The sequence below is a fragment of the Pleurodeles waltl genome, chromosome 11, assembly GCF_031143425.1.
Source record: "Pleurodeles waltl isolate 20211129_DDA chromosome 11, aPleWal1.hap1.20221129, whole genome shotgun sequence".
Lineage (NCBI taxonomy): Eukaryota > Metazoa > Chordata > Amphibia > Caudata > Salamandridae > Pleurodeles > Pleurodeles waltl.
In genome coordinates this window covers 413,897,446-413,921,947 of record NC_090450.1, presented here as the reverse complement: position 1 = coordinate 413,921,947, position 24,502 = coordinate 413,897,446, and the positions used below count along the sequence as shown (strand labels likewise).

Below are 24,502 nucleotides of genomic sequence, written 5' to 3'. Positions count from 1 at the left end.
TTTTGAAAACATCTGCAGATGTGTGAAATCGAAAGGAAAGAAAAGGGGGTTATGTAAAAAGAGGAATACTTTCCCACGGCCGCTCAGGGCCTACAGCATGCTGTTCTCTCTCGGGAACTGCTTGCTTTCTTTCTTACTGTCAAAACTTCTAAACTGCTAGCGGTCTATTCCTCACCGCCGGAAGTCACACCCTGAATAGAGAAAGGAATGGATAAGGCTGCTAATCAGAGGCTATTGTTAGTGTTTCTGAGGGCTAAGGGCACAGTGGGTCCTCAGCCACCCAAGGCTGCTTCTTACTTTAGCTCCGAGAGAAAATTGGTCCTGCGAAAGCAGCCAAGTCCCTGCATCCTCAAGACCTGACCGTCTTGGAGAGGATATCTGAGGGAAGCTAAATTTCACTTCCTAAGTCAAAGGCAGGCAAAATTTAATCATAACTCGACTTCTCAGATTGAAGCTTCACAACTTTGCGGGTGAATTTTAAATTACTCCCGCCTGTAGTGCAACTTGGATGAAGAGAACTATCCACGCGGTATTGAAATCCTGCTTGCCTAGTCAGACTACAGTTTTTTTTCGTTTAGAATTCAACCTTTTTGACCTTCGTGTACGTGCACACAAACATTTAAAGCCAATGAATTATTATTGGATTTGGATGTTAAGCTGGTACTAATGAAGTGAAACCTTTGCCTAGGCAGTGTGAACCTGAAACAATTACAAAATTATGAAGCAATACTGTCAGAAAAGGTGGTACATTATGTTGCATAATTTACCTTTTCTTGCCACATAACTTAGTATAACCTGTCACATAATTTGATCCCCCCTGCTGCATAATTCCAATGTACCTGAGTATGATTCCTTATGTATCACTTAATGTAACACTTTTTCTTCTGTCTTTAAGGCCTATAAATAATTGATGTTAATATCAAGCATTTAATTTTCTTTTATTCTCATTCAACATTTTGGCCTTTTGCGTAGAAAAACACAAATGTTTTAAACCAAGAGTATACAAACGGAAGGAAAAAAGACATTGAGCGGGTGTAAAAGGACTCGGGGAGAGACAAGTGAAAGTATATGTAAATAGTGCACGCACAATGTACAAGTCACCACCCTCCACCTTTACACTCCCCGCTGCATGAGAAAGAAAATACGATTTTTGTTGCTCTCCCACGGCGTAGCCTTTTATTCTCTTAGTAACATTAAAACTTTGTTCAGTGGTCAAGCATAGCATTACAAGATGCAACACAAAATCACAAGATTCCAGAAAATAAACATCAAATAACACATTTAAGACACTTCATATCACATTGTTATGAATTCTGCTATATATATTGTGCCAGAAGGCCCCAAACATGATACATCTCACAGGCTCTCTACCTGGGGGTTCCATTAATTATTGCAAAGATCACATTTGTATGGCAGACCTTAGTAAAACATCACCACATCCCCTCCATCCCTGAAGGGTACCATGCTAGCTCATACCCAGGGCACCGCATAGCATACCAGCCCTCCCGGGGTACCTGTCTACAGACGAAGCCCTAAAAAGTTCCAACCAGTTAACGGGGGTAGGGCTGAGGGTCCAGGGCCACCTGCAGGTCAATTCCCACTCCCACCAGCCTGGTACCCACATAAGACAAACCCCATCCAGGGGGCAGTTCAGTCACAAATTCCAATTTATGGGTATCCCCCATTATGTGGCTGCAAAGGACACCGCTTCTGTCAAGGGGGAGGGTGGGTTGGTGACCAGTTCTGCAGCTGCTCGGACACGATGGAAGGAGCAAAAGAGGGCTGATCCTGATGATGTCAGGTCCTGTACGACCAACCAACAACAGACTTCCTGAGGTGGATTCCTGCCTGTGGTGGGACTAATGGCACCCTGACCTTGAGTTGCAGGGGGCGCCTACCCAAGAACAATTTAGGACTATCTACATAGTAATAAAAGCACTTCATCATAAAAGACGGCATAGGGCGATTGACTCAAAGTGACTGGTTCACACCTGAGGACGAGCCTATCTGGCTTTTATCAGGGGCTCGGTTGCAGTCCTTTGGGTTCACGAGCATCACTGATCTAATGTACCTTCATGTTATTGCATGCATGTTTTCATTCTTCGTAGGAATAAAATGCTTCACTGTGGTCGACGGACCTTTTGACCCAGAATGAAGTATGGTGAACCATACACAAATTTACATTAACACCCTAACACTTTAGACACCATGACCAATGTGGCCACAGAAGGAAAACTTCAATCAGGAATAAAATTCTAATCTTTATTTTATAACCACAAAGTTAGTGTCATAAAGACAATACATAAAGGTATATGAGCAACATAGGCTGCCCAAAGTGGCGAAACAAGTTCAAACAAATTCACGTTAACAAAATTAGGCATTCAAGAAGAATCATGCATATCATTAATTAACTTATCTGAGATACAGAAATATATGTCAGGTCAGATTGTATCAACATTTGTCAAGTTACTTTAAGCAGAGTATGACATTTTTGGTCTGGGCACAGAGGGCCTGATTCTAACTTTGGAGGACGGTGTTAAACCGTCCCAAAAGTGGCGGATATACCACCTACCGTATTACGAGTCCATTATATCCTATGGAACTCGTAATACGGTAGGTGGTATATCCGCCACTTTTGGGACGGTTTAACACCGTCCTCCAAAGTTAGAATCAGGCCCAGAGTGTCCCTACAGCCCACCAAATTAGGATATGCATGTGTGGAGAAAGACACATGTGGACAAGAGTACAAAAGAAGACAAAAATAGTTTGAGAAAAGTAGCTCTCAGACTACAAGATACTGGCTAGAAAAATAAAAGAGTGAATTTCAGCATGAAAGATTCTATTCTAGAAAAAGGGACATGTGAAGGGGTAATGACAATCAGTTGACAGAGGTATTCCTCTCCAAGGTACAGCATTCAGGGATTCTTCATCAGCAAGGTGCCTGGATCAGCAACAGGGTTCAGTCAGAAGTGTCATCAGGCAAGGTGCAGAGAGAGAATATGACAAAAACTTTAATGTCCATCCCTAATATAAAACACATAAATCAAATTGATTTGTCAATTTTATGGCACCGTGTCATGCAAAAGGGCATCATCCACTAATCAACATCTGGTGATTCCAAACTTGCAATAGTCCATCAAATTCTCAGACTTTCCCTGAGAACCATTTTCCATTTGTGTGAATCTGTACCATTGTTGCAACATTTTGTTTCACGTTAAGACCACAGGCCAGGATGTTCCTCTCAAGACCACTAAACTAAAAGTCTCTGTGCAATTGAAAAATTAACCTATTGCTACTTGTAAAGCTTCTCATGAGAATGTAACCTTGAGAAAAACTCACGTTAGAAAGAACAATGAATCATCACTTTTACATGTCTGCGAAATACGAGCTCTGCAGGCCTCACTTAAGCTAACATAAGAAAATCAGTTGCATTACAGCATACCATTGCAATTTAATAAAACATGTCAAATATAAACTTATAAACTCATCAATACTAATACTTCATTAGTGTGAACTATACGTTTTGCTTTATATGATAAATTTGTTTGTACATTTCAGTAAATGTGGAAGAGAAGTACGACTGTCAGGTTTCTGCACACATCTTAAAAAACTCATAAATCACACATTAAACATTTAAAAAATGAAATTCGTTTTGATACTGGTAATTAGTCTAGAGTACAAAATATACATTAACATCAATTTTATTTCACTAACGTTATTCAACAAGGAATGCACAATTGTGCCCACTAAAAATGAAAACATAAGCACATTTAATATGCACGTCAGTGCAGCTTTCTCTGTTAGGCTGTCAAACATGAGACATACATTGTCACCTTCTGCTGACATCTGAGTCACTAGAATCATTACTAAAGTTTACTCTCCAATAGTCCCTTCTTTAACAGCAATCTTTGCCGTCACAAAAAGGACACACTCTCATGTCAATGAGACAACTCAAAGGTTTGATGTCTTTTTCTGGGAAGGTCTGCTGTAATCCTCAAATTTCTTGAGATTACAATAATAAAGGCTTCACCTAATCCCCATTTCTATCTCTTCGCTGTCTATTCTTAGCTTTTTTCTCTTTCCACATTTTGTATAGTTTGTATAATCCAAGTGCAACTAAGTCACACAAAGCCACAATCAACACAGGTCTCTATATCATTCCCACTACTCCCTTTCCCAAGTTTCCAAACCATTTTCCAATGGTTGAAAAACCATTACCTATTGCCTCCCATGCACCGGTAGATGTCAGTCCTTTCAGATAATTTCTCACATTAGCGATGTTTGAGCTAAACCTCCTTATCTCCTTACTATTATCTGGTATGTAATGCAACAATGTTGCGCATATAAAACTTTACATACTCCGCCTTCCGTTGCATGCCAAATGTCTAATGCAAGACAATTTAGCAAAACCATTAATCTAATAGCAAGCATCTCTGTGTCCATCAATAACATGGCACCTGTTGTGTCAGTAGATAATTGGTCCACTACAGTCAACAACTTCCCAATCTTGATATCATTTAAGATCACTCAAACTGATGAACTGATGACACCAAAAATATATATCCTGTTTTCTCTGCTGCACTAGGTGTCTCCTAACTCTGGAGTCAAGCTTGTCCATATGATACATTTTTGGAACTACCCCTCTCATGTAACATGTACCATACCAGCCTTTCAGCAATTTGTAATAGGCATTTTTCCCACAAATGAAATAAACACCTGGTATGATGGGATCTTATCCATTCAACATAAAGGTCCAAATACTCTTAAACAAAAATACATGTCTACATTCACCAGTATCTACTGTCTGTCTTTGACTTAGGTCTATATATACATAATTTGGTTACGTGTTGCCAGTCTAAAGCTAAGTATCCTTGGTTACTGCTACCTGAGGCATGTGCAGGGTCTTTTTGCCAGTCTGGTAAAACTATTCATTTTTCTATCTTTGCTCTCATTGCTTTCCTCCTGTCACCTACTTGTTCAATAAACTCCCTTCCAACGGATTTAAGAATGCAGGTTAAATTGTTCTTGTGTGCATATACAGATCCAAATGTCAGGGTCAGTTCAAAGAAACCCCTCACAATGTCATTGTTTTTAGCTTTAGCCACAATAGTCAGGTGCTGATTAATAGGCACAAAAGAAAACACTAGATCATAATTGGAATACAAGTATTGGATATACTCCTGCTGATGTAACAGTGTTAACAACAAACTACATGAAATTCCATAGGTTAATGCCAAGTTATGATAAGTGATTCTTTCCCTAACTGATGAAGGGATCTGGGTACAAACATAACAAATACAGAAATCCATACTTTTAATATATTCATACAACAATTTATAATACACTTTAGATGTCAAATCTCCCTTAGAACCGTCAGTGTGTAACAGTCTCTCATCCTCAGGTAGGGGATCTTGTTATGCAGTTGAATCTCTTAGCATTGGTGTAATTGTACTCTCAATTACCTCTTTCACTGGCAGACTCAATCCAATTATCAATAAAATGCTCACAGCTGCACATACTATTGCTAATCCTACATACACATATTTGCATTTACTCCTTTTACCTTGATTGGGTTTCATAACTTGTCTAGACTCAGATCACATTGTTACTGAAATCTACAACAACAAAAATTAAAAAATCGGAAATGCAAAGCGACTCTCAATTAATCTACACCGTCTTTTCTTTTCTTCATGTGAGCAAAGCAAAACCCCAAAACTAAAAATGAATCTTCTCAAAAGTAATTGAACTATTTTACACAGTTCTCGATCTTCTCAAAAGTTCATCGAGGTTTTTCTCTACTTGCAAATGTTGAAAAATTGCCACTAAAAGTTTCAAATGTCTCTAATAATAAACCATCTGATAATCACTTATGAGTACTTCCAGCAAAACATGTTTGTGTTCATTAAGCTGCAATGAGATTACAAAGTTGAGCTCCAAAGCAATTTCAAGTTCCAAAATATTTTGCTGAAATCGAAGTGTTAGCACAAAGAGCAATGACCTCTTTCTCCCAATCATCAATTGCATAATAAGTCCATTCAAGAGCTGAGTATTTTCAAGTTCACTCTTTCTTTTTGACCTCCATGTTGCACGACCTTCGATATCACTGTCACTTGTCAGTTACTTCAGCAATAGTAGGAGGGACATTTATGATTGGGTTTGGACTTTTCTCTGGCTACTGGTCTCCAAATACAATTATTTTCTCAGTCACTGGGATTTCAGTGTTTTCTGAGCTAGGCTTTGAGGGTCCACTGATTCTGACTTGACCCCCCTGCACCTTCGACTGCAACAGATTAATTCAGAGTTTCACACCAGACCGTGCATTTTCTGTTACTGCCACTTGTCCAGTTGCCACAGATTGGCTGCCCTGGATCCCTACGCTCACTGTGACTAAACAGGGAACAGGCACTGTTTGATCAGGGGGAGCTGAAACATTTTGAGTGTGTCTTGCTTGTATCCAGTTTGGTAGATCAGCACCCTTCACAGCTGTTGTTGTGACTAGGACAATCTGGTATGGCCTTTCCAACGTGGCTCTAAGTATGACTTTCTTACATGCTTCTTCACCAGAACACAGGTTCCAGGTCTCTGGTCGTGACACAGTTCTTGTTTGGGTTAAACAGCTGCTTCTCCAACTTGGCGAGACAAAGAATGAACCACAGCAGCTAGTCCTTTGCAATAATCCAGCACCAAGTCATCACTAATGTTCACAAGTGCATTTACAGGCACAGCTGGCAACCTCATAGCATGCCCCATAATTATTTTGTGAGGGGTCAATCCTGACTTTCTGTCCAGTGTAATGCGTATGTTCATCAGGACAAGAGGCAATGCATCCGGCCATTTCATTGTTGTAGATGTACACACTTTTGCCAGTTGAGACTTCAAAGTTCCATTCATCTGCTCGAATAATACTGAGGCTTCTGGTCTTTAACTGCAGTGCAATCTTTGCTAACTTTGTAAAGACGCACACAATTTTATGACTTCACTGTTGAAATGAGTTCCTCTATCTGATTCCATAGAAGTCATAAAGTCAATTTGAGGTCTCAATTCTCTCAAAAGCAGCTTTGTAGCTTTGAGGCTATAAGTCCTGCGACCTGGGTAAGCCTCTACCCAATGAGAGAAGACACACACCACAACTAAAACATATTTCAATTGATTACACACAGGCATTTCAATGATATCAAGTTGCATTCTGTTGAAAGGAATTCCCGATCTACCTATTTGACTCAGGTTAACCACAGTGCATTTCCCTACATCCATTTGTTGACATGTTACACATCTGTGACACAGTTTCAGCAACCAATCTAAATTAGGGGTTACACCATATTTGTCTTACTGTTCTGATCATTGCGTCCCTTCTGATCTGGGCTTGTCTGTGGGAATACCTTGCCATCAGGGACAACAAACTATTGTTCAACACTGCCTTTCCCTCACTGGAAACCCAAACATCGTCCTCATCTCTCTGAAAACAACAGTATAACCTCTTCGTTCTTCTTCTGGCAATTCTCCCTGCAATCTTTTGACTTGTTCCCAAGTATCAATCACTGTCATAAAGAAGTTTTGATTTGTCTCATTGGTGCTGCTTGAATCGCTCCATTCCTCATTAAAGGATGTGCCATGAAGAGCACAACAACGTGCCACCTGGTAATCATAGGCCTTGCCTAACAAGATGTAATCATTTGACTTTTGATGTGCTGCACATTTGATGACTGCAATTTTTACAGGTAACTGTAATGCTTTTAACAAATTGTAAATCTTATCACATATTTCAGATAGGTGAGCCAGAATAGGTCATGAAGCCTCTCTCTGACCATAACTGTCCCAAATTGTGAATAACACCAAAACCACTCTGGCTGTCAATAAAAATGGCCACTTTAAGCTGTTCAAAAGCACAGCATGCTGTAGTAAGTGCAACCAATTCGGCTACTTGGGCAGAAACAACTCCTTGAAGCCATGAAGCTTCTAGCACATCTAAGACTGTGCAAACTGTATAACCAGACCTCAGATTTACATCAGTATCTCATAAACAGGAGCCATCAATGAACATGACACAGTCATTTTCATCTAGTGGGGTATCTTGGATATCAGGTCTTGGTTTGGTGCACAGTCAGTCACATTGAGACAGTTATGCTCCACCTCCTCCTCGAGGTCATTTACATTTTCAACAGGAATTGGAAAAAGCATTGCCACATTTAAGACATTATGGGATATATTTACAAGAAAGTGGTGCATCACTAGTGATGTGCCACTTTTCTTGCGGGCCCCTTGCGTCCCCTAACGCCACCATGGTAATGGCGTATTTACAATACGGCGCACCATGGCGCACGTTAGGGGCATTGGCAACTTTTTTACGCTACTGTAATGCTATAATGGATTAGCATTAAAAAATGACACTAATCCAGTATAATGTTTAGAGGCCCATTGAAATCAATGGGAGCCTCATTTTAGAACCTGCTTCAAGCCCGCTTTAAAAATTACGCTAGAAATGGCGCAATGGAATCTTATAGATTCCATTGCAGCATTTGTAGCGGTTCTCTGATATGGGAGCACCCCCTTTGCATACATCATGCATATATTATGCACAATGTGGTGCAAAGGGTTTACAAGGTGGCGCAACCCAGTGTGCACCACAGTGTGCACCATCTTGTAAATATGGCCTTATGGTAGTGGCCTGTTAGCGTCACATTTGCGGCAAAAAATATTGCCCCAAATATGGCAATAAGGGGAGCAAGGGCCTTATAAATCTAGCCCTTTATCTTATGATGTTGACATTGGGAATCCCAAATTGACCAGCTCATAGAGATTTAAATGAGCATTGGTCAGGTCTTGGATCTTCGTAGAGGTCAAAAGGACTTCAACAGTATGGGGCACAAAAACATTCAGGGGATGGCCCATAGCAATGCCTTCGCCCTGTCCTATACTGACACTCACCGCAGCCACAGCTTTTAAACAGCCGGGTAGCGCAGTAGCTACAGGATCAAGTGTAGCAGAAAAATATGCAACAGGCTTGTTGGCACTTCCATGCATCTGTGTCAAAACAGAAAGTGCACAGCTATCTCTTTCACAGCAAAACAAAGAAAAACATTTGTTGTAATCTGACATTCCCAGAGCTGTGGCTTGGCACAGGCTTCCTCTCTGCTGAGAGAAGACATGCATTCATTTGTCATCAAATGGTACCGGATCAGCACATCCTTGTGTGTCAGTCTCTATAAAGGCTTGGACAAAAGGCAAAATTTGAAATCCACTGGCGGCAGTAGCCAGCCATTCCCAAAAACATTATGACATCTTACTTTGTTACTGGTGAAATCACCTGCATGATAACTACAATTCTCTCTTGGGAAACCTTCCTTGTACCCTTCTGTATGTGGTGACCTAAGTATTTCACTTCCTTTTGACAACACTGTAACTTTGCTGGGGAAACTTTATGCCCATTTTCTCCCATATTATTTAACAGGGCAATTGTATCTCTCCTACAGGCGTCCTGCGTATTTGATGCAACCATCAAATCATCAATGTATTGAACCAAAACTGAATGAAAAGCATTTCAAGTGATTCCAAATTCTTCTTCAACATCTGATTAAAAATTGATGGTGACTCCGTATACCCTTGAGGCGTACGACACCATGTGAAAACACAGCTTCCAAATGTAAAGGCAAAGAGAAATGGGCTCCCCTGGAGCAGGGGACTAGAAAATAACGCCTGCCACAAATCAATAACAGTGAACCATTCGGCTCCACATGGGATCTGAAAAAACATCATTGCAGGATTCGGTACCACTATACAACATGGGACAACAGTTTAATTTACTTTTGTAAGATTCTGACATATGCGGTATTTTCCATTGGGCTTCTGCAATCCTGAAATAGGGGAATTACATGGTCTTCCCAAGATTTGTTTAGAACACCTTGTTTGATGAAGTTATCAATTAAAGGAGTTTTTCCTGCAATTACTTCTGGGTCCCATTATAAGGTCCTATCTTTGGATACACTGCGTTTGGCTTGCTTGTTATTTTTACTGGCTCAACTCCTTTTATGAAACCCATCTCTTTTCCTGAAAAATCCCAAACTCCTGGTAAAACACTCTCTTGCAACTCATCAGGCACATTTTTAACTGTCATCACTGGAAACAGTGTGACAAGCAGGTACTGTTCTGTTAGTTTACAGGGCACATATTCTTCATCATTTGTTGGAATTTCTATTATTTTGGGTGTGCAGTTAATGGAAAGATTTAGCTAACACAATAGGTCACGATCTAACAGACTAACAGGACTTGAATCGCGAACCACAAATTGGTGCCAGTCCTAAAAGGAAGCTTTTTTTTACAGGGGCATGTTCTGTAAAAAGGATTTGTCAATTGCTTATTTGCTACTCCTACATCCTGAATTCTTTTTCCTGACAAGGGCAAATTTGGTACTTCTTCAGTTCTAACAGTGGAATGTGTAGCTCCACTGATGACCAGGAATGAAACATTGTGTCCCATAACATTGACATTTACACAGGGACCACGTTGATCTACCTCTAAGGATGCTGCTAACATGCAATCTGCATCATCAGAACTGTCACTGTTAAATGTTTCTGAAAGCTCCTCATCAGCCAAATCATGTAGGGAAACTGTGACACAAACTTATTTACATTTGCATTTGCTCTCTGATTCACGCTTTGCTGAGGAACAATCACTTGGTGCTATATCATCGGGGCTTGTGGAACCTGCATTTGTTGTGGGACCTGTATTTGTTGTACACCTGTGGAAGCAATCATATTTTGGACTTGAGGTCTTCGAATTCTCTGAATTTGAACACGATCACTGTGAAAAGTCTGAGCAACACCACCATTCTTCACCAAATTATTCACGTTATTATAAAGACATTCCTGTCTCCAATGTCCATACTTTTCGCAAGCATGACATGGATGTATTTTTTTCCCTGACTGCACATCAACCATATTTCCACTCTCATCTGTCTGTACACTATGTCCTCTACATCTAAACTGAGGCACATTGTTAACCTGATGTTGCACACTTTGCATTCCACTAGTGTTCACTATCATCTGCGAGCTCTAATTTCCTGTCTGAGCAGCTTTCAATTTCATCTCCTTTAACTTCTCCTTCAACTTTTTCGGCCTCAATTCAATGTAATCACCACGGTCCCTGGCATTCTGCAGGATCTCATCAATTGACTTGTTCCCCCAACAAATCAAGTGCTTTTGAATTATTTCACTAACTTCTGGTTTTATTCCTTGCACAAATCTAAATGTAAATTGACGCATATTTTTTGACTCAATGTTTTCTGTACCACTATGCTGTTTGGAATATTGCAACAACCTTTCACAATAAGCATGAATTGACTCCTTTGTTTCCTGAGTCAATCTGTCAATTTTCTGCCAATCGATGTCTTTCAGGACATTTTTTATTCAAAAATTCAATCACTTTATAATACTTTTTCACCACCTCTTCAGCTAGTGCACCTGTTACTGCATCTTTCTGTGGTTCACAATCAGGTCAATCAACACTTCGCTTGCACTTAACCCACAAATCAACTAGAACCACAATGTCAAATAACGTGTTTGAATCTTCCCACAGGCATTTTGAAAGCTCCACAAACCTCTTTGTCTGATTGTACCTCTACACTGGTTTATCTCTCAACATTGGGTAATCATTTGTGAATAACAATTTATCACACCTACTCCATGGTACATGCACATATTCTCCACCGGGTATTTCTTTCAGCTGCATTATTTTTAAATTGTCTTCAGTCTGATTTGCTCGTGCAGAGACATTTAACTCTTTTGCTTTCTTCTGATCTCTTTTCTTAGCCCATCAGCCTTCCCATTTATCTAATGCACCCCATGTTTGTAAGTATGTAATTAATTCCTTTATGCGTATTCTCATTCCAGGTGGCCTCATGTAATGAATACTTTGGAACTGAACTCTAATCTGTAACTTCTCTTTAAATGTTTAGATTTTTCTAAATCTACCTCATATTTTACAGCCAATTCTGCTAACTTCTCATAAGTCAGTCCTGCATGTTGGGTAATATCTTTGCACATGAATCGCAATTCAAATTCTGTGTATGTTTCCAATTGCTCTACATTGAGCGTTCCCAAAATTAATTTGTTTAATTCCAATCTGGACACATTCACTTTTTTGTCACTCTCTGGTGTCTCTTCTGCCCTAATGTTACCATCCGTTGCACATGTTACTCCTTGTAGGCTCAGATTATTTAACCACTGAGTTAACTGCTTGCTGAAAAATCTTGCAAACTAATATAATTTCTCTAGGGCACATTCTGCGAGGTATTGCAATGTTCACTCGTAATCTGATCTGTTATGGGCATGTAAGGAAGTGGGATTCCCTGATGAATCCTTATAGAAAATGCTGGTCCTGCTTGATTCAACATATGGTTACATTCTGCAATTCGTGTAGTGGTCAAAGTTAGGACAAAATACGCTATTCTCTCCCTCTCTGAATTGTTTGAATGTCCTGATCTCTGCAAACCAATCGGTGACATCCCTGCTGACACAGCTGACAGTTCATGAACCGCTGTAATATTCACTGACTGGGCATTACTTCCTGTCTTACCTGAAGCATACAATGGAACAACTGGACCTAAAGTCACAGGAACTGTTAGCCCATTGGGTCCTATCAAATGTGTCTGATTCTGCAGAAGTCATTTCAGCACTTTGACTTGTTGAAACAGTATTAAAACTTTGTCCTGCTTGACCCTGAATAAAGTGTGGTGTTGACTAAACTGAAGTGCTCACGGCATTGACTGGGGTTGGGCAAAAATTTGAACTGGTGGATTCACATAAGATATGGACACTGTTTCACAATGAGACTTGGCATAACCTGGTTCATAAATGGGCTTGGTACTACTTGATTTGCAACTAGGCTTAGTTCAGACTGAACTGTATTCGTGCTCAGGATGGGTGGGTAAACCACGGGCACTTGTGTCACTGGATTTACGGGTGTACAAGAAACTGTCTGATTCGGGTCTGTGCAACTGTAGCTTATGGCATACTTGGGGTTTTACTATGTCCTGCTTCATTTTTAGTTGCTATCTCAAATGCATGATGAGGTGGGGGTTGATTTATCAATACCTGATTTATGAATTCATCATTTGAATCACTCTTGTATGTAAGTGCCTTTTTATTCTCATCTTCTGCTGTCTGCTCTTCCTTCATTGCCTGTCTTTTTCTCATCTTATGCCTAACACTGGGTTCTTCTTTTTCACCTGAAATAGCTGAAAACATTCTCACGCTATCTAATATGTCTCCTCTCCATATTGTCTGCTCTGCATCACATCTAGCTTCTGAACGTGTCTTGATTGCTTTCTGAATCCTATACTCATATTTAATGGATATCTTGTCACAAGCAATCATCTCCCAAACACTAAGGGCTTCAAATTGTGCTGGTCTTGAAGGAGGTTTCATCTCATACATTATTCGCCTCAAGTTATCTAGAATTCTAAAATTAAAAGTTCCAAAACGAAGAAATGCTAAAGCATCTTCTTTCTCAGAAATTGTACACCAATGTTCTAACCAAATACCATACTGACATCCTATAAGAGTTATTTAGAGAAAATGAGGCATACCCCGTAACCCTATAACCTGGGTAGTTAAATAAGTAATTAAACAATGGTCCTACAGGGAGAAGTAAAACCCTTGTCTTCCTGGTAAACACTTTTTAAACACTCTTCAAACATGTGCTTATTTTGTCAACAATTCATATTTTATTATATCTTTACTAAAAAACACAGTCATTCTTGATTTTGAATTCAGTCCTTTACGGTGCTCCTATAGTGATGGCGCAATGAAAGTGAATGTAGTGACAAACGTTTGTGCAAATGTGCTCTGTACAATATATACAAGATGTGTTCAAAACATAAATTCTCTGCGATCTTCTATAAGCTGAGTCATATTACTCCAGAGGTCCAGAAGTCACTTTTTAGCCACTCAAGAAAAATCCATACTATCAGAATGTCGACGTTTCGACCCTATTTATGTAGATCAATCTATGCAGGGTCATCATCAGGACTGTTAGTTTGCTATAGGTAGCACCAGTCAGTCATCATATTCTGTCTTAGGGTGATTGATTAATCATTTCATCCTCCATTGACTTTATGGTTTGTCTCTCAGAGATGCAGGCAGTCGTCCTCCGATATGAAAAACAAACCCTATGGTGGTACAGGTAGTGGAAAGACTATTAGGATCTAAAGTCAACGGACCATTGTTTAATTACTTATCCTTTAAGAGTTGTCACAATATAACCTGAAGTTCCTTCTGTCGGGGCTTCAATACCCTCTCTAACTGGAATAAACACATCTCCTGCTAATGCATTCTTTAATGCTTTGAAAAATGTCAACTTTACTCAATTTCAATTAAATTCACAACTTGGGATCGAATCAGGAAGTAATTTCAATCCCACAATCCTTTGCTCTAACGGTCCTCAACCAATAGCAATGCGGTACTGTCCACCAATACCAGTGTGGCTTCACACTAGCCAACCTATAGCAGAGCGACACACAATTACGTCACACTCAATTCACTCAGCTGCTGCAGTCATGTCACAATTGTCTCTCACACTATTGTTCACACATACACTAAATGCAAAATGCAAAATATTGCGAGCAAAAACAAAAACCCAAAAACCTGTCTGCACACTACGGTTAGGGCACAAATGCTTTGAAAACTGTACAGACTACACTTCTGACTGAGGCTTTCGCAATTACACAACGAGTTAAACTTGACCTACAATTCTCACGCCGGTTTAGATAAATCCTCCATTTTGCTCTCAGGATTCACTAAATAACAACCATAACTCACACACACTTCAAGAAAACTACTGGCACTGTCAATGGCACCTCATGACATTTACTTCAATACTGACAATAAATTACCTTAGTGCCTTCTACACTTGTGCGTTATCCCAGGACCTTAGACGTCGACTGATCCATCAACAACAACTGCAGACAGTTTTGAGCACAAAGCACCACAATCACTTCAGTTACGATGACTCCGCAAAACACTTCATAACATCACACTCACTGCAATCTTCTGGCAAAAGCATCAGAAGTGCAAATCCCTATTTATACCCACACAACATGTCAGTTGGAGTCACAAAGCTGGAACTTAATCAATCTCTGGAACGGATCATGGGACAAATTACAAGGAGGGCAAAATTTGGACTGGGGTCAATTCTAACTCTCTAACACTAAACAAAATGTGGTTCCCCCTCTTGTGGGATGAAACCATAACTCAAATACCAGACCTGTGAATTCTAACATTAACCTAAATTATGGTTCCCCCTTTTATGGGCCGAAACCATCCTCTGCTAGCAAAACTGCAGATGCGGTTGTATCCTTTGCAGGAATCAAATGCATCACTAAGGCTGACGGATCAGTTGACCCAGAAAGAAGGGTTACACATACACAAATTTACATTAACATCACCTCAACACTTTAGACAGCATAACCAATGTGGCCCCGGAAGGACAACTCCAATCAGGAACAAAAATTCAATGCTTTATTTTAGAACCACAAAGTTAGTGTCATAAAGGCATATAATCATATTATAAAGGTATATAAGAATCATAGGCTTCTCAAAGTGGCAAAACAAGTTCAAATAAATTAGCATTAACCCAATTAGGCATTCAAGAAGAATCATGCATATCATTAATGAAAATATCTGAGATACAGATCGTATCACTATTTGTCAAGTTCGATTAAGCAGAGTATGACATTTTTGGGCTGGACACAGGTTGTCCCTTGTAGCTAACCAAATTAGGAAATGCATGTGTGGGACAGTCACATGCAGACAAGAATACAAAAGAAGACAAAAATAATTTGAGAAAAGTATATCTCAGCTAAAGTTAAAAAATAAAAGAGTGAGTGTCAGCATGATAGATTCTATTCTATAAAAAAAGGGACATTTCAAGGGGCAATGGCAGTCAGCTGCGAGAGATATACCTCTCCAAGGGACAGCACTCAGAGACTCTTCATCAGCAAGGCATCTGGATCAGCAGCAGAGTTCAGTCAGAAGTGTCATCACACAAGGAGCAGAGAAAGAATATGACTAAAACTTTAATGTCCATCTCTAATATAAAACACATAAATCAAATTGATTCATCGATTTTTTACATCATGTCATGCAAAAGGACGTTATCCAGTCATCAACATCTGGTGATTCTAAAGTTGTAACAGTACATCAAATTCTCAGACTTTCCCTGAGAACCATCTTCCACCCGTGTGAATCTGTACCATTGTAGCAACATTTTGGTTTGCGTTACGTTCACTGGCCAGGATGTTCCTCTCAAGTCCACTAAATAAAAGCCTCTGTGCAACTGAACAATGAACCTATGCTACTTGTAAAGCTTTTCATGAGAAAGGAACCTGCAGAAAAACTCATGTTAGAAAGAACAATTACTCATCACTGTTTCATGACTGCGAAATACAAACTCTGCAGGCCTCATTTAAGCTAACATAAGAAATCAGTTGCATTACAGTTAATCATTGCAATTTAATAAAACATGTAAAATATAAACTTAAAAACTCATTAACATTAATACTTCATTACTATGACCAATACATTTTGCTTTATATGATAACTTTGTCAGTACATTTCAGTAAATATGGCAGAGAAGTACAATTGTTATCTTTCTGCACATATCTTTAAAGTCATAAATCACACATTTAACGTCCTTCTTTAGACGTTAATCACAAAAAACCCTTAAAAGTGATGGGCTTCAATTAATCATAGTCATTGTTAAATACTCAAGCTGCATTTCCAGTCCAATGTTATTCTGCCCCGCTGTGCCATATCAGACAGCAACAGAACTAGGGACATGGAAATCATCCTTGGCCCTGCTTCAATCTGAACAAGCGAGCCTGAACTACCAGGCAGGTCCCCTCTGAACGGGAACACAAGTAACCTCTGACTGTTTGGAGCTCTTCAGTTATGCTCAGCTTGAGTACTATGGCTCAGGGTACACTGGTCCCAAGTTAAAGCTTTAATTAATCACAGCCACTGCTGCAATAGGAAAAGTCCAACCAAAACTGCGAGACCTGAAACCCTGCGTATGGGAGAACAAACAAACCGGTGTGGTTTTGTATCATTTACAGCAGTTAGAAATGGTCAATGTATGGCGAGATTTCTATATATTAACAAGCTTTTGTATTTATTAATATCATTAATGCACAAGGATGCCTTTTTTGGTAGTTACAACCAGAGTACTCCATTTTCTGCTGAATTATGGATTTGCTGCATTTTTTACCATGTGCTCCATAATTTGCTGATTTGAGCAAACTATTGTAGTTCTAGCTGAAACAAATGAGAATTTATAAATAAAAATCATACATGCTGTATAGCAGTGACAGACCATTCACAAAGGTTAAGTGATCACATTTCAGTTCCTGATCAATGTACTCCAGTGTTAAACTCGTACTAATGAGGAGCAATGTTTGCTCAGACATTATTAACATATGTTAAAAAGACAAAATGGTGAAATTAAGCTGCCTCAGAATGTGCAGCCCTGTGACACATAATGTGCCTTTCTGGCCACATTATTCAGTCAACCTTGTCGCATAACTGGTAGACCATTGCCGCATAGTTCCAACGTCCCTAGCTATAGCGTGTGTAATTGCCTGTTAAAATAGCATCAACTTTCAGAAACCAAACAAGCTCAGATAAAGTCAAACTTCCACAATTAAATGATTGTCCCCTTCTCTGAAAGAGCAGAGCTTTGCCTCCCCCACATTTGGAAGCACATGCCGTCGATGGCAGCAGGCAGCAGTCACAGATGCCGAGCTTTAAATACGTCGTCTCACCGGCCAAGGGAGGACTGCTTTAACTGACAGGTGCACATGTCCCTTGAGAGAGTCGGATCTGGTGTCGGGAGCCTCCGCCATTAGCTCCCCTGGTGAGGGACAGAGGTGACCCCAGCAGGACTTGAGAGCAGCCGGTAAGGAGACGCCCAGCAGCTAAACTATTGATCAGTTACATCAACAAATATTTAAATGTTACAGTCCGATAAAGTTTTTATGGCTAAGAATTCATGGAGACAGACGTTTGGTTTCGCTTACTGTGTCACGGTTCCAATAAGGAATCCGTCGTTATTCAATACGTACTTTTGCGATTATTTGGTGTGATTTGCATTTAAGTGGTGTCAAGTTTTGTACAGTTCTCTGTTGCACAAGCAAGTATGATAATTAACAACGTGCTTTTATATAGCGCTTCGTACGGGCACGTTTGATTTTTCTAAAAGCTATTAATAACAGGTGTTACTATTAGCCAAATAAATGGCATTAAAATAAACCAGTTTCAGAAAGGTGAAGGATGATAGGCTGAGTTGACATTGCCAGGATTTAAATTCTTGACCTTTGCATCACTGCAGTTATCAGCTACGAGCGTTTAACTGATTGAGACATCTTGTGACAGAGAACAAATCAAGGGCATTAGTTATAAGTATATAATATAAGGATGTAGGATATCCTAAGTTATGTTAGTCAGCAAAATGCGGCGTTGACCACTAAAGTGACTTATTTGCACAAGAACTGCATTGAAGCATTGCACAGCCACATAGACACCTCCCCCCTCCTTCACCTCCCATTATTTAGGTTTGGGAAGCTTCGGCTTTTAATGCCGCAAAATAATCTGGAAGATCACTTTCACTATTATGTCGTATGTGGCATGATACGATTAAAAGAACCCGTATGCAGTGTAATAATACACTTTTCAGAGTTTATTAGGTTGAGGGGAAGTATTACTGACTGTTAGAGATAGACCTGATGGGGCCAGACTGCTCCTTCACGGATCAGGAAAATACACCTGATACTAAGGCACTTTAAGAGTTCTTGTGACAATAACCTACAAGGCAGAAGTATGACTGCTCTTTTTAGTTTCCAAGATTGGCCTCATTGCACCAATGTGCCATTAATAACTTTACCTCATGCATTCTTTATCATTCATGGTTTCATTTGATATGACTTGCATGATATTTGTATCCTTGGTTGCCATGAAAAATCTGTTGAACACACAGTACTTGTCAGTGGTGAAATGAACAGTAACATTTTAATTTATGTTAGTAGGCGGGGTTTTAAAGAAAATCTGCTTTGTCTTAAAAGCATCTGTCTACAGAGAGAGGGCTTTGGGAGTAATTGTTGGCATTGTTTAGCTAGCAGTGGACCACTGATTGCTTTGAAAGCTTGGGTTTGCTGCTTCTGATGGGTATACAGCTGAATGACCGAAAGGTATCGGTAATAATGCATTTTCGTTCAATTGACTAATTGACAGGGAAGTGAAACGACTGATTAACTATTTTTTTCTGAGCTTCCTCTAGTGAAAATCCAAATTTCGTGTGATTCTTATGAACTATGGTAAATAATGTATGAGAATAACATCATCCCCCTTCATTATGCATTGTGAAACCACTGTGTCTGCAATTGCAGTAGCTTAAAACATTACAAATAGTAGCATATAAAACATTAAATACTCACATTTTCAGAATATGTAATGTAAGGGACATTCCTAAATTTACAGTAATTGAATAATAGCTAACACAAGTCTATAGTTTGTTATTCCACAAATCTGGGCTATAACAAGAAAGTGGTACTTCGAAAAGAAATGTAGATTAAACAGAAAATTATATTATAACTGTGCAATTTAGGTACCATTGGTTGTCTGACATTTCTTCAGCTACAAATGCATTAAAAATATATTGCTTAACATTACAACGTAAAAATAATAGGAGGAGACCTTTGCAACATCAATAATCGATCCAAGAAACTGGGAGCAGCTATTTCTGTGTGTCGCTGAACAGTGTCACACTTCTCAATTCCACACCAGCACCATCACCACACCAATCACAGTCCACGTGTGCATCCATATCTAGCGGGTAGAGCACAGATGTTAACCATGGAAGGGTATGACTTAGAATTGGGTGGTGGCAGAAAATAGCTATATTTGTCAAGGAATGCTTCATCTGGATCGGAATCCACAGATAGAAATTTCTACACCATACTGTCCCTAAGGTGGAGGACATTATACCAGCACATTCTCCTCTCAATTTAGCCCTACCTCCACCAATCAGAGGATGTTTGCTACAACTCACTTCTATACAAGGCCCTAAATTGATGGCTTGGGTACACAGAGACTGGAGTTCTAATCTTGACTTCAACACTTGATCAACACGTGATCAAAATTGTTTGGTCATCCTGCACGTCCCTTCCTCGATTTAATTCAGTACCACCGAGCCTTCTTCGCCTCCACATCCCCAATCCCAAGCCACCTCTCAAATTGAAAAGCCCTCCCCCCACCACAACTTCTGTTCTTTCTGTCAGCAGACACTTTCTGACTCACCTGTTCTCCTCGGCAGAGCCATGCCGACCATCGAGTCTGCTCTGCATGGCAGTAGGAGTAAGGGGATGTGCGGAGCTCCTTTCCGGTATTCGCAACTAAGTGATCTTATGCAGGTTGCTAGGCTGAGCCAGGAGCCTGGAAGTGAGCGTGGATGCTCAGAAGGTGTCAGGCAGTCTTGAGAGGCTGGGGCTGTGCCTCTGGGCCAATGTTGTGTATGGCAGCAGGTGGTCAGCAGAGATGCAGAGCTTGTGTGTATGGGTGCTGGTAAGGGAGGGAATCAAGCATTTATGTCACTTTTGGGGACATAAGGCAATTGATTTATGATTAGTCGATTCCTTTGATCTGTTGATGGAGTTTGTATATTTTAATTGGTGTTCTTTTAAGCCGGCCTGATTCTTTTTAAGAGGGAAAGATTGACATGTGATGGTTTTTTTATCATTATGGAGGGTAAAAGAACGGCAAATAGGAGACATGTATTGTCTTCTTCTTCATCTTCTGACGGAGGTCCTTATCTAGGTAGACATCACAGAGGATGGGGCCATGAGGCAGGGAATGTGCCTCCTTTGAAGTCTAAAGAGGAAATTCAGGAGATGATAGAGGCAGTGTTCTCTAGGACTATGGAGTCTGAGTCTCTTCCAGCAGCTACGTCTGCCAAGGGTCAACTTCAGTGAATGCAGATGATTCTGCAGGTTCTAAAATGGATATGCCTTGGACATAATGTGAAAAATATGTCAGAAAAAATGAAATGTTGGATATTCTTTCACATGTACTGTAGAATTTAGATTTAGATCTGTTTCACTTGGAGGACAGTGATGAATCTCTCTTTCCACTGTATGTAAAGCCTTCTGCACTGGCAATGCCATTCCATGAGCGAATTAAGGACATGGCTATGGATGAGTGGAAGAAGCTTGACAAAATCTCAATCCTACTGTTTCTGCAGATGTTTTATTCAATCGAGCGAGATGATATGTTACCTCATGCTGTTAAAGAGGATGTGATCCTTGCTACACTGATTGTGAAAACAGCCTTTAATGAAGATTGTTAACCAGTCTGATGCTAGTAGGTTGATTCTAATCTCAAGAAAGCTTTCTTAGCAGACAATTTAGCACTAAAAGCTAGTGTTTATGCTGTCTATTCAGCCCAAACTATGGTGTGGGACTTCAATAAGTTGGCAGTGGTGATTCAGGTAGGTTTGGAGTGCTCAGATCTTCTGGCTTTAGTGGAGCAGCACAATAACAAAAGTTAGCAGGCAGGGACGAATCTACTCATTATTTTAAGCAATCAATATTAACTCTTGGTTTAAAGGGTGAATTACTTTCCCTTATTTATTTGATTTATTTGCAAAACACAGCATCAAACTCGTCAAAACAACACCTATCACTTATTCTGTCACTATAACACAAATATATACACATCACATTTATATCACAAACATTTGTCACATAAATCACAAAAATTAATAACATGAATAACCTAAATACCCACAAGAAGGATTGTGCCCATCAGCATTACTTTATATTATGGTCACTGTAACACAGTTAACAATGTGATCTCATAACCTATGGTGATCAAGGGTCTTGCACCCAGCTGTAAAATACCTAAATATTTTTCAAAGGTATTATGTAGTGCTACACCAATTTTGTTTATCAATTAATTTTCGCTCCAAAGTCCTTAATCCCACTAGAAAGATGTCGACGCGTTTCGGCCTAGTCATTCAGGGCCTCGTCAGGACTGTCAGGGGGTACTGGCACGTCTTTCTTTCCATTATGTTAAGTGTCCAATCTTACGAAATATTGCACTTCTTCTCGATTAGTTCTATTTATTCAAACAACTCAGCCTTAGTTCTGGCATCTATATGAAGAGGCATTGTCTTTATGCTGTGCACTCACATCCGTGTGAGTCGCGGCCCTCGCGTTGCCGCAAAAGCTTCTGAGTATTATTTAACTTGTCTCGAATCGCCAGATGACGAGGCCGAAACGCGTCGACATCTTTCTGGTGGGATCAAGGGCTTTGGAGCGAAAATTAATTGATAAACAAAATTGGTGTAGCACTACATAATACCTTTGAAAAATATTTAGTTATTTTACAGCTGGGTGCAAGACCCTTGATCACCATAGGTTATGAGATCACATTGTTAACTGTGTTACAGTGACCATAATATAAAGTAATGTTGATGGGCACAATCCTTCTTGTGGGTATTTAGGTTATTCATGTTACAAATTTTTGTGATTTATGTGACAAATGTTTGTGATATAAATGTGATGTGTATATATTTGTGTTATAGTGACAGAATAAGTGATAGGTGTTGTTTTGACGAGTTTGATGCTGTGTTTTACAAATAAATCAAATAAATAAGGGAAAGTAATTCACCCTTTAAACCAAGAGTTAATATTGGTTGCTTAAAATAATCAGTAGATTCGTCCCTGCCTGCTAACTTTTGTTATTGTGTTTAGGTCAGTACCCTAAGCAGGCGTGGGTTATAGGGTACCCCCCTTTTTGTATGACAATGTTTAGTGGAGCAGCAGGCCAGGTAAATGGCTGATAATTTATTGGACGTGATTAGGGCTACAGCTATTTTGTCTGGTGCTGTCATCGCAGGTAGGCGTAATCTCTGGATGCAAGATTGGAAGGCTGACCCGACTGAAAAAGCCACCCTTTTGAAACTTCCCATTGAAGAGCAGTTGTTCCCTTTGAAAAAGAGTTGAACTCTATGCTATTAAAGGCATTGGGAGACCATAAGCAGGGCTGCACCCTATAAGGCGAAGACAACTGCTAGGAGGTTTTGGGAGAAATTGGTCAGATCGTCTCCTAAAAGTGATTCATCACCTTTGCCCTTTAAGAGGAGGAGATTTCAGCCCAGGTCCTCCTTGCCGAAGATGGATTTCAACAAGCCTAAAGGTGCAAATAAGAACACTTCCTGATTAGTTTCCCTCCCTTGAGTTGCTTCCTGTAGAGGGAATGATTCAGCACTTCAAGCAGGCTTGGGAAGACGATGTCAAGGATTGTTGGGGGCTGGACTTTGTTACAAAGGCGCATGCCATAGATTTTGTGGATTTGCACCAGGTACAGGAATCATTCACACCCATCTCCTGACACAGGTGGCGAAGAGGTTGGTGTTGGACACTTTGCTTGAAAAGAATGCAATCTCCATGATCCCATTACCGGAGCAGGGGTTGGGCACTTAACCAATTCTTTTTCTAGTACAGAAGATGTCAGGGATAAAGCAGGACATCAGGTGAAGGCTGAATCGGGACACGCTGCTGTAATGAGTACAGTTGCATCCTCCCATCCCTGTGGTCATCACTACAGATGCCAGGTTGTCCGGATGGGGTGCTTGTTTAGGAGATCAGGAGGTGCACAGTTTCTGGACAGAAATGGATGCTTAGCATTCCTCAAACTGTAGAGAGCTCAAACTGTGCAGTTGGCTCTTCTAGCATTCAGTCATCTGATTCGGAACAAGGCAGTTCTGGTTCGACAAACTACATGATCACAAAGACCTATGTCAACAAAGAGGGGGACCAGATCCAGGGTTTTGAACAATATTGCCAAACAGATTATCAACTGGGCTCAAATTTTTCTGAAATCTCTGATGGACGTCCACATCCAGGGAGTGTCCAATGTGAGGGCAGACAGGCTCAGCAGGAACATTCCGTCTTCTCTGGACTTCTCTTTTCATCCATGAATGTTCACTCTCCTTGTTCGACACTGGGGCAGGCTGATGATAGATCTGTTTGCCACACCAGACAATGCAAACGTCTGAGGTTCTGTTCAAGGTGGAAGAATAATTCAGCTTGCGCAGGAACGGTCTAACGTCCATGGCCTCAGGAGTTGATAAACACCCTGCCTCCTTTTCCCTTAATCAGGGTATTTCTAGTGAGAGTAAGAAGGGAGAGAATGCAGAAGATGATCATAGCTCCGCTTTGGTCTCAGGCAAGTTGTTTTTCTCTATTGCAGTTCATGAGCTTGTTGCATGAGTAGGGGCTCTCCATACCTCCCTCCCCTCTTGAGTTTCCAGTCCTGTCTCGGGAAACGCTTTTCACACTCAAGTTGATGCCCTGGAGGTTAAGCAGAGATGGTTGAGGGAACAGGGATTACAGTTACAGTTCAGGCCCCGAAGAGGTCATCCACACTTAGTTCGTATAGTAGGCATTGACCATCCT

General features: G+C 40.2%; 1 protein-coding gene across 2 annotated transcripts in view; it reads left to right on the top strand.

The window, feature by feature from the left end:
* LOC138265748 (adiponectin-like) overlaps nucleotides 1-24,502 on the top strand; it is a 390,833-nt gene that overhangs the window by 325,570 nt on the left and 40,761 nt on the right. Inside the window, exon 1 of one of the 2 annotated variants that reach the window (XM_069213749.1) lies at nucleotides 17,839-17,946. The exons of the other annotated variant lie outside the window; for it this stretch is intronic. The gene's annotated coding sequence lies outside the window, so the exon portion shown is untranslated. Of the gene's footprint in view, nucleotides 1-17,838; nucleotides 17,947-24,502 lie in introns of those variants that run through there. 2 annotated transcript variants of the gene reach the window in all.